Source organism: Cinclus cinclus, chromosome 4, assembly GCF_963662255.1.
Source record: "Cinclus cinclus chromosome 4, bCinCin1.1, whole genome shotgun sequence".
NCBI lineage: Eukaryota > Metazoa > Chordata > Aves > Passeriformes > Cinclidae > Cinclus > Cinclus cinclus.
The window spans coordinates 148,393-156,862 of record NC_085049.1 but is presented as its reverse complement, the minus strand read 5'-3'; positions in this window follow the sequence as shown (position 1 = coordinate 156,862).

The following is an 8,470-nucleotide window of genomic DNA, read 5'->3' as shown; positions in this document are numbered from 1 at the left end:
TATATATATAGATATCTAATGGGTTTGGGGTTTTTTTAATTTGTTCATGGCAGGGATTTTTTAGTTTGGGTCGGGGTTTTTTGGGGGGCATTCGTTTAGTAGGATTTTTTAAAGGGAGGGACCTCGATGTTTTTTGGCCCCTTGTCTCTGTGTGTGTGTGTGTGTGTGTCTGTGTGTGTGTGTGTGTGTGTGTGTCTGTGTGTGTGTCTGTCTCTCAGTGTGTGTGTCTGTCTCTCTGTCTGTGTGTCTCTCTGTCTGTGTGTCTCTCTGTGTGTCTCTCTGTGTCTGTGTGTGTCTGTCTCTCTGTCTGTGTGTGTCTGTCTCTCTCTCTGTGTCCCCCGTGTCCCCAAAGAGCCGCAGCCCCGGGCTGAGCTCGGCCGCAGTGCTGCCGCCTTGTGGGAAGAGATCGGTACTGCAGCCGTGCCCGGAGCCGGAGCCCGGGCAGTGTTGCCGCCTTGTGGACACAGCGCGGTACTGCAGCCGTGCCCCGAAGCGGCGACGGGCTCCTCCTCGGCGCTGCTGCGGGAGGGCGGTGGGGGCGTGTGACCTTCTCAAGATGGCGGATGGCCCAACGTGACGATGCCGTTCCACTGGAACTGATGCGACGCTCGGGGCGGCGGACGCAATAGGGCCCCGGCAGAGATACGCTGGGGGGGGGTGTGTGTGTGGGGGTGTGTCCTTCTTTTCCCGCCCTTTTTTTTTGCCGTCCTATGTAGAAGGTCGGGTGAGTGATGGCCAGGTCGCCATCTTGGGAGTGGCACGCTGCAATTTCCGCCCTTCCTGGCGCCATCTTTGGTCCTGGCAGAAGCCACTTCCGGTGTCGTTGCCAGCGTTGTCGTGGTAACTGTAAAGCCCCAGATAATGGTGTCTATTGAAGTCGCCTGCCTGAATCCGACCCCCGACGCCGATCGCGCGCTCTCCCGCCGCCTGTCCCACGAGCCATTTCCAGCACCGCTGACCAGTCCGCGCCCGTCCGCGCCGCGTAAAAGGCGACGGAAAATCGCGCCGAGAACGCGGGATCGGTTTCGGGGCCGGATTCAGGCAGGCGAGTTCAATAGTCGCCAATGTAGGGGGCCTTCATTTTCGCCTCCCGAAACAAAGATGGCGGAGGCACCGGAAATGGCTTCTGCCAGTATCAAAGATGGCGGCAGGGAGGGCGGAAATTGCGTCTCGACCTTCCCAAGATGGCGACTCAACCGTCACTCGCCCGACCTTCTACATAGGGCGGCAAAAAAGGGGCGGGGAAAAAGAGGACCCCTCACGGGGTGTCTACTGCATTGCCTGCCCGCGACGCCGACGCCGATTCCCCCCCCGCCCGGCGCGATTTTGCGCGGCGTTTCCCATCGTGCCCACACGGGCTGTGGGCTCAGCGGCGCCGCGGACGCGCGGGAGCCCGGCGGGCGCCGACAGGCAGCGGCGGCTCCGCCCCTCTCTCTGCCGGGGTCCTTCCACGGCCGCCGTCGCGGAGAGCGACTCCCGTCCCGCCGCGCCACCTCTCCGCGCCGCCCGGTTCCGCTCCCCCCCGGGGAACGCATCGAGGAAGGAAGAACGGTCGCCCAGCTCCCGGAGCCATCGCCCTGCCCGCAGCCGGGAGCAGCCCGCAGGAGGAGGCAGCTGCTCTCTCTGCCGGAGAGGTGAGAGGGGCGGAAGGACGGGGCGGCGTGGGAGAGCGGGCACGGGAGAATTCCCAGGCACAATTCCAGCTCCCCACCCTTGCAGCTGGCAGCAACCCGGTGTCCTCTGCGTGTGGCAGCAGCTGCAGCGCTGGTTTGGAGCAAGCTTCCATGGCATTTTGTTGCAAAGGTGCCCCTTCCAGCCGGGTGCCCCGGCTGGGTTCCCTGGCTGGGAGAGCCCTTGAAGTAGCCAAAGGGAGCAGCTGCTGAGAATTCCGAGCCCGCTGTTCCTGTGGTTCTGGATACAATGTTTCAGTAGTGTGTGCTTCTGTCCTATGTGCTGCTAGATGTACTTTGGAGCAAGTTGACTCTTTCATCTCTCCCCACCTGCATTCTTCCTAGGTGTACGTTTTATTCAGCAGCATTCAGATGAGAGAAAGGATCTCTGTTCCCATCAGCATAAAAGGAAAAAGTGTGCTCACACAGACCTCAGTTGTTTGGTCAAAAAATTCTTACTTTGGTTTGGTCAAAAAAATGTTATTACTGTGTGCAAACTCACGGGGAAGATTTTATTCAGCATCACTCAGTGGGACATGAAAGCTCCACTTTCCCTTTTCTTGAACAGTCTGAGACTCAATATGACTTGATATCAGTTTTATTACAGGCGATTTGAACTTTTTGAAGAGCCAGAAGGATTGTTTGTGCATACGTGTGTCACTAATATCCCTCCTCTCTCCAATGCAGGATGGGGGGGGAAAAGGGCTGCAGAGCTTCTTACAAGGGGCTGTAAGTGCAAATAAAGAGGAGCCAGAGGTTTAGTTGATATGAATCACTGTTTCTGAAAAGAGTCTGATGGATTTGCTGATACCAAAACCAGTAGGAATAGGAGACTGAACTCAGGCATGGTGATGGTCTCCTTGGCTTTAAAAAGTTTTAATGGCTTTAAAAGGCATTTCTATCAGACCTGGTTTATTTTTATTACCTTTCATTACATTTTAGAATAAAAAAGCCCCGCTCCATCACTGCGGCTGTGATGTGTGACTAAAGCCCATCTTCCCTCCACTGGGAACAGGTGAGAGATGGAACTAAACCCCAAAGGATTTTCTGCTCACTGATGGCACGTGAGTTTTCTTGGGAAATCTCTGCCAAGTGTGGTCAGTTGTTCTTGAATGTGGCCATGAGGGGAGTTGAACGTGCCAGCCCAGATCTGCAAACATGCAGTGCCAGAAGGAGAACCCTTGAAGTGTCACCTGGGATGTGTTCCACTGACTCACAGGTGTGTGTGCTGTGCCCAGGTCCCCTGTCCAAATCCTGGGCGGGCAGAAGCCAGGACTGCACATTGCTCGTGATATGAAGTCACTTCTGGGGAGGTTAAATACAAATGAGATGCCAGGGAGGGAATGGCTTCTAACTGTAAATATTTTTGTCCTAGAGGAGCCCTGCCCAGTCGGACTGCTGCCCAGTGCTGCTCCCTGACTGCACGCTCTCTTGGTGAGCCTCTGTCCTGCTGGCCGTGCCTTTTCTGTCCCCGTGCCGCTCCGTGCCCGTCTTTACCCTCCCGAGCACGTGGCGTGGTCGATTCCTGTCTCCCGGTCCTGGTTTCCCTTTTTGTCTCTGTGTCCCTGCGTCCTTGCTGTGTGTTTGGGACTCCGTCTTTTTGTCTGTCCTTCTCCGTGCCTCACTCGTGTTCCCGTTCTGTTCCCTGTGGCTCTGTGGTGCTCCCCGTGCCATTGTTTCCCCCGGGATCCTTGTGTCCCGTTCGCTGCCCCTGTTCTTTTTTAATCCCTCTCTCTCGTGCTGCCCATCTAGCATCCCTTTTTTGTGGTTTTGTTTTCTATTTTTTTCCCCTCCATTTCATCCTGCACCTCGATCTTCATTTTCTTTCCTGTGTCCTCTCTGCTGCCACTCTCTGCCTCGTGTCCTCTGTGTCTGCGGGGCTGGGGAGGAACTTCAGCCCTCCTGGGGGCTGCCCCCCCCCCCCCCCCCCCGCCCTTTCCTTGTGCCAGCAGGGTCCCTTTTTGGGGGCATGGACCCGTGGGGAGGGTTCCCATCAATGGCCGTGCTGCCGTCCAGGGCAGCTGGAGCGGTTCTGTGCCTTCATTTTGGGGGTGAGGAAAGAAGGCTGAGGGGGGGACGGGGTGGAGACTCGGGGGGCTCCGATGTGTTTCGGGGCAGCCCGAGGTCCCCGGCAGAGGGAGCCACGCTGCGGCGCAGGAGCAGGGGAGCAGGGGAGCAGGGGAATGGGGGGGGGGGCGGGGGCCGTGCTGGGTGCCCTCCCCCAGAGGGACCCACGGGTGCCAGGACATTCGCACGGAGGGGTGGCCGTAGAACACGTGGGAAAGGGGAGCAGGGGAAGGACCCGAGCGTGGTTCAGAGGGAGTGTTGGATTGGTTTGTATTTGGCTGCAGTTGGGGTTTTACATAGCTAATAGAAATACGAAACATAAAGGATAGAAAAATAAATAGAAAAAAATAAAATAGAAAAGATATTGTAATAATACAACAAAAAAATGTACCTTTGTAGTACATAACATAGATAATGAAAATATCATCTCATGTTGAAATGTAAGTTGTAAATATGAGAACAGAAATGTAAAAGTATTTAAATGGAGTTAAAATCAATGTTTCGTTGGTATTATTTGGTTAGAGATGGGGGTTTTTTAGAAATAAGAGGAACAAAACTATAAGTATGGAAATAGATAATAATCTATTTATACATGAAATTATGTATTCATTACAGCTATAAATGGATTAATAATAGTAATAAATGCTAACTTTAATATTGATATAACACACCAATATATTATGTTGATAGATTACATTACCATTTTAATCTAATAGAATGACTATTCCAATATTAATAGATTTCTTTAAAAATATATTGTTAGAACTAATCATATAGTGACATATAGATTTGTAACTATGGAAATATCAATGTGTGTAAGTGTACATATAAATATGAAATAGAAATATAAGTATAGAACAATTAAAAAATATAAATATATTTGTGTGACTATAAATTGCAGAGATGGGTAACACATTTCTATCCAATATGCAGTATATAATATAAAGAATGAAAATATATAATGTGTAAACGCAAGTTGTAAATAGGAGAACAGAAATATAAAAGTATTAAAACATACTTTAAAATCCATGTTTCAATGGTTTCATTTGCTTAGAGGTGGGTTTCTTTGTAAAGAATATCAACCAAAATATAAATATGCAAATAGACCCTCTATATGTTTCTATTTCTTAAATTGATTTCTAAAGAGATTTGTACTGCTAGTAGATTCTAATATGAAGATACAGCATCCATCTATGGATAGATTGTAATTTTCATCTAATTAATCTTATAACTACATTTATTTGTAAATCTATATAAATGTATCCAGACATCAATTTATAAATAGAAATATGCCAATTTGAATATGTGTAAGTATACATCTAAATATGAAATAGAAAAAAAATAGAAGTGTAGATGCAGTATTCAATATAAATAAAATTGTATACTGAGTGGTTTATAATGTGTAGACTATATGGATATATGAATTCCACGTAAGTATGCCAAATATAAATAGAAAAATGAATTGAAATATAGTTTTAAAATAAAGGGGTTTTAATTTTGTGTTTTGTTAGAGGCCGGGCTTTTCCATAAAGGATATAAAAATGTGAAGATATAGAATATATAAATGTGTGTGCGTGTGTGTGTGTGTGTATACATATATACACACACACATAAAATATAAATGTTAGTAATATAAAGATTTCTTAATAAAAATAATATTGTACCCATGTTGTAATTGATGCCAATACACATTAAATTCAATATCCAAAAATAGGTATTGATTATGAATATAACTTAATTATTAACAAACATATATATATATATATATATATATATATATATATATACACACATATATATATATATATAGATATCTAATGGGTTTGGGGTTTTTTTAATTTGTTCATGGCAGGGATTTTTTAGTTTGGGTCGGGGTTTTTTGGGGGGCATTCGTTTAGTAGGATTTTTTAAAGGGAGGGACCTCGATGTTTTTTGGCCCCTTGTCTCTGTGTGTGTGTGTGTGTGTGTCTGTGTGTGTGTGTGTGTGTGTGTGTCTGTGTGTGTGTCTGTCTCTCAGTGTGTGTGTCTGTCTCTCTGTCTGTGTGTCTCTCTGTCTGTGTGTCTCTCTGTGTGTCTCTCTCTGTCTGTGTGTGTCTGTCTCTCTGTCTGTGTCCCCCGTGTCCCCAAAGAGCCGCAGCCCCGGGCTGAGCTCGGCCGCAGTGCTGCCGCCTTGTGGGAAGAGATCGGTACTGCAGCCGTGCCCGGAGCCGGAGCCCGGGCAGTGTTGCCGCCTTGTGGACACAGCGCGGTACTGCAGCCGTGCCCCGAAGCGGCGACGGGCTCCTCCTCGGCGCTGCTGCGGGAGGGCGGTGGGGGCGTGTGACCTTCTCAAGATGGCGGATGGCCCAACGTGACGATGCCGTTCCACTGGAACTGATGCGACGCTCGGGGCGGCGGACGCAATAGGGCCCCGGCAGAGATACGCTGGGGGGGGGGTGTGTGTGTGGGGGTGTGTCCTTCTTTTCCCGCCCTTTTTTTTTGCCGTCCTATGTAGAAGGTCGGGTGAGTGATGGCCAGGTCGCCATCTTGGGAGTGGCACGCTGCAATTTCCGCCCTTCCTGGCGCCATCTTTGGTCCTGGCAGAAGCCACTTCCGGTGTCGTTGCCAGCGTTGTCGTGGTAACTGTAAAGCCCCAGATAATGGTGTCTATTGAAGTCGCCTGCCTGAATCCGACCCCCGACGCCGATCGCGCGCTCTCCCGCCGCCTGTCCCACGAGCCATTTCCAGCACCGCTGACCAGTCCGCGCCCGTCCGCGCCGCGTAAAAGGCGACGGAAAATCGCGCCGAGAACGCGGGATCGGTTTCGGGGCCGGATTCAGGCAGGCGAGTTCAATAGTCGCCAATGTAGGGGGCCTTCATTTTCGCCTCCCGAAACAAAGATGGCGGAGGCACCGGAAATGGCTTCTGCCAGTATCAAAGATGGCGGCAGGGAGGGCGGAAATTGCGTCTCGACCTTCCCAAGATGGCGACTCAACCGTCACTCGCCCGACCTTCTACATAGGGCGGCAAAAAAGGGGCGGGGAAAAAGAGGACCCCTCACGGGGTGTCTACTGCATTGCCTGCCCGCGACGCCGACGCCGATTCCCCCCCCGCCCGGCGCGATTTTGCGCGGCGTTTCCCATCGTGCCCACACGGGCTGTGGGCTCAGCGGCGCCGCGGACGCGCGGGAGCCCGGCGGGCGCCGACAGGCAGCGGCGGCTCCGCCCCTCTCTCTGCCGGGGTCCTTCCACGGCCGCCGTCGCGGAGAGCGACTCCCGTCCCGCCGCGCCACCTCTCCGCGCCGCCCGGTTCCGCTCCCCCCCGGGGAACGCATCGAGGAAGGAAGAACGGTCGCCCAGCTCCCGGAGCCATCGCCCTGCCCGCAGCCGGGAGCAGCCCGCAGGAGGAGGCAGCTGCTCTCTCTGCCGGAGAGGTGAGAGGGGCGGAAGGACGGGGCGGCGTGGGAGAGCGGGCACGGGAGAATTCCCAGGCACAATTCCAGCTCCCCACCCTTGCAGCTGGCAGCAACCCGGTGTCCTCTGCGTGTGGCAGCAGCTGCAGCGCTGGTTTGGAGCAAGCTTCCATGGCATTTTGTTGCAAAGGTGCCCCTTCCAGCCGGGTGCCCCGGCTGGGTTCCCTGGCTGGGAGAGCCCTTGAAGTAGCCAAAGGGAGCAGCTGCTGAGAATTCCGAGCCCGCTGTTCCTGTGGTTCTGGATACAATGTTTCAGTAGTGTGTGCTTCTGTCCTATGTGCTGCTAGATGTACTTTGGAGCAAGTTGACTCTTTCATCTCTCCCCACCTGCATTCTTCCTAGGTGTACGTTTTATTCAGCAGCATTCAGATGAGAGAAAGGATCTCTGTTCCCATCAGCATAAAAGGAAAAAGTGTGCTCACACAGACCTCAGTTGTTTGGTCAAAAAATTCTTACTTTGGTTTGGTCAAAAAAATGTTATTACTGTGTGCAAACTCACGGGGAAGATTTTATTCAGCATCACTCAGTGGGACATGAAAGCTCCACTTTCCCTTTTCTTGAACAGTCTGAGACTCAATATGACTTGATATCAGTTTTATTACAGGCGATTTGAACTTTTTGAAGAGCCAGAAGGATTGTTTGTGCATACGTGTGTCACTAATATCCCTCCTCTCTCCAATGCAGGATGGGGGGGGAAAAGGGCTGCAGAGCTTCTTACAAGGGGCTGTAAGTGCAAATAAAGAGGAGCCAGAGGTTTAGTTGATATGAATCACTGTTTCTGAAAAGAGTCTGATGGATTTGCTGATACCAAAACCAGTAGGAATAGGAGACTGAACTCAGGCATGGTGATGGTCTCCTTGGCTTTAAAAAGTTTTAATGGCTTTAAAAGGCATTTCTATCAGACCTGGTTTATTTTTATTACCTTTCATTACATTTTAGAATAAAAAAGCCCCGCTCCATCACTGCGGCTGTGATGTGTGACTAAAGCCCATCTTCCCTCCACTGGGAACAGGTGAGAGATGGAACTAAACCCCAAAGGATTTTCTGCTCACTGATGGCACGTGAGTTTTCTTGGGAAATCTCTGCCAAGTGTGGTCAGTTGTTCTTGAATGTGGCCATGAGGGGAGTTGAACGTGCCAGCCCAGATCTGCAAACATGCAGTGCCAGAAGGAGAACCCTTGAAGTGTCACCTGGGATGTGTTCCACTGACTCACAGGTGTGTGTGCTGTGCCCAGGTCCCCTGTCCAAATCCTGGGCGGGCAGAAGCCAGGACTGCACATTG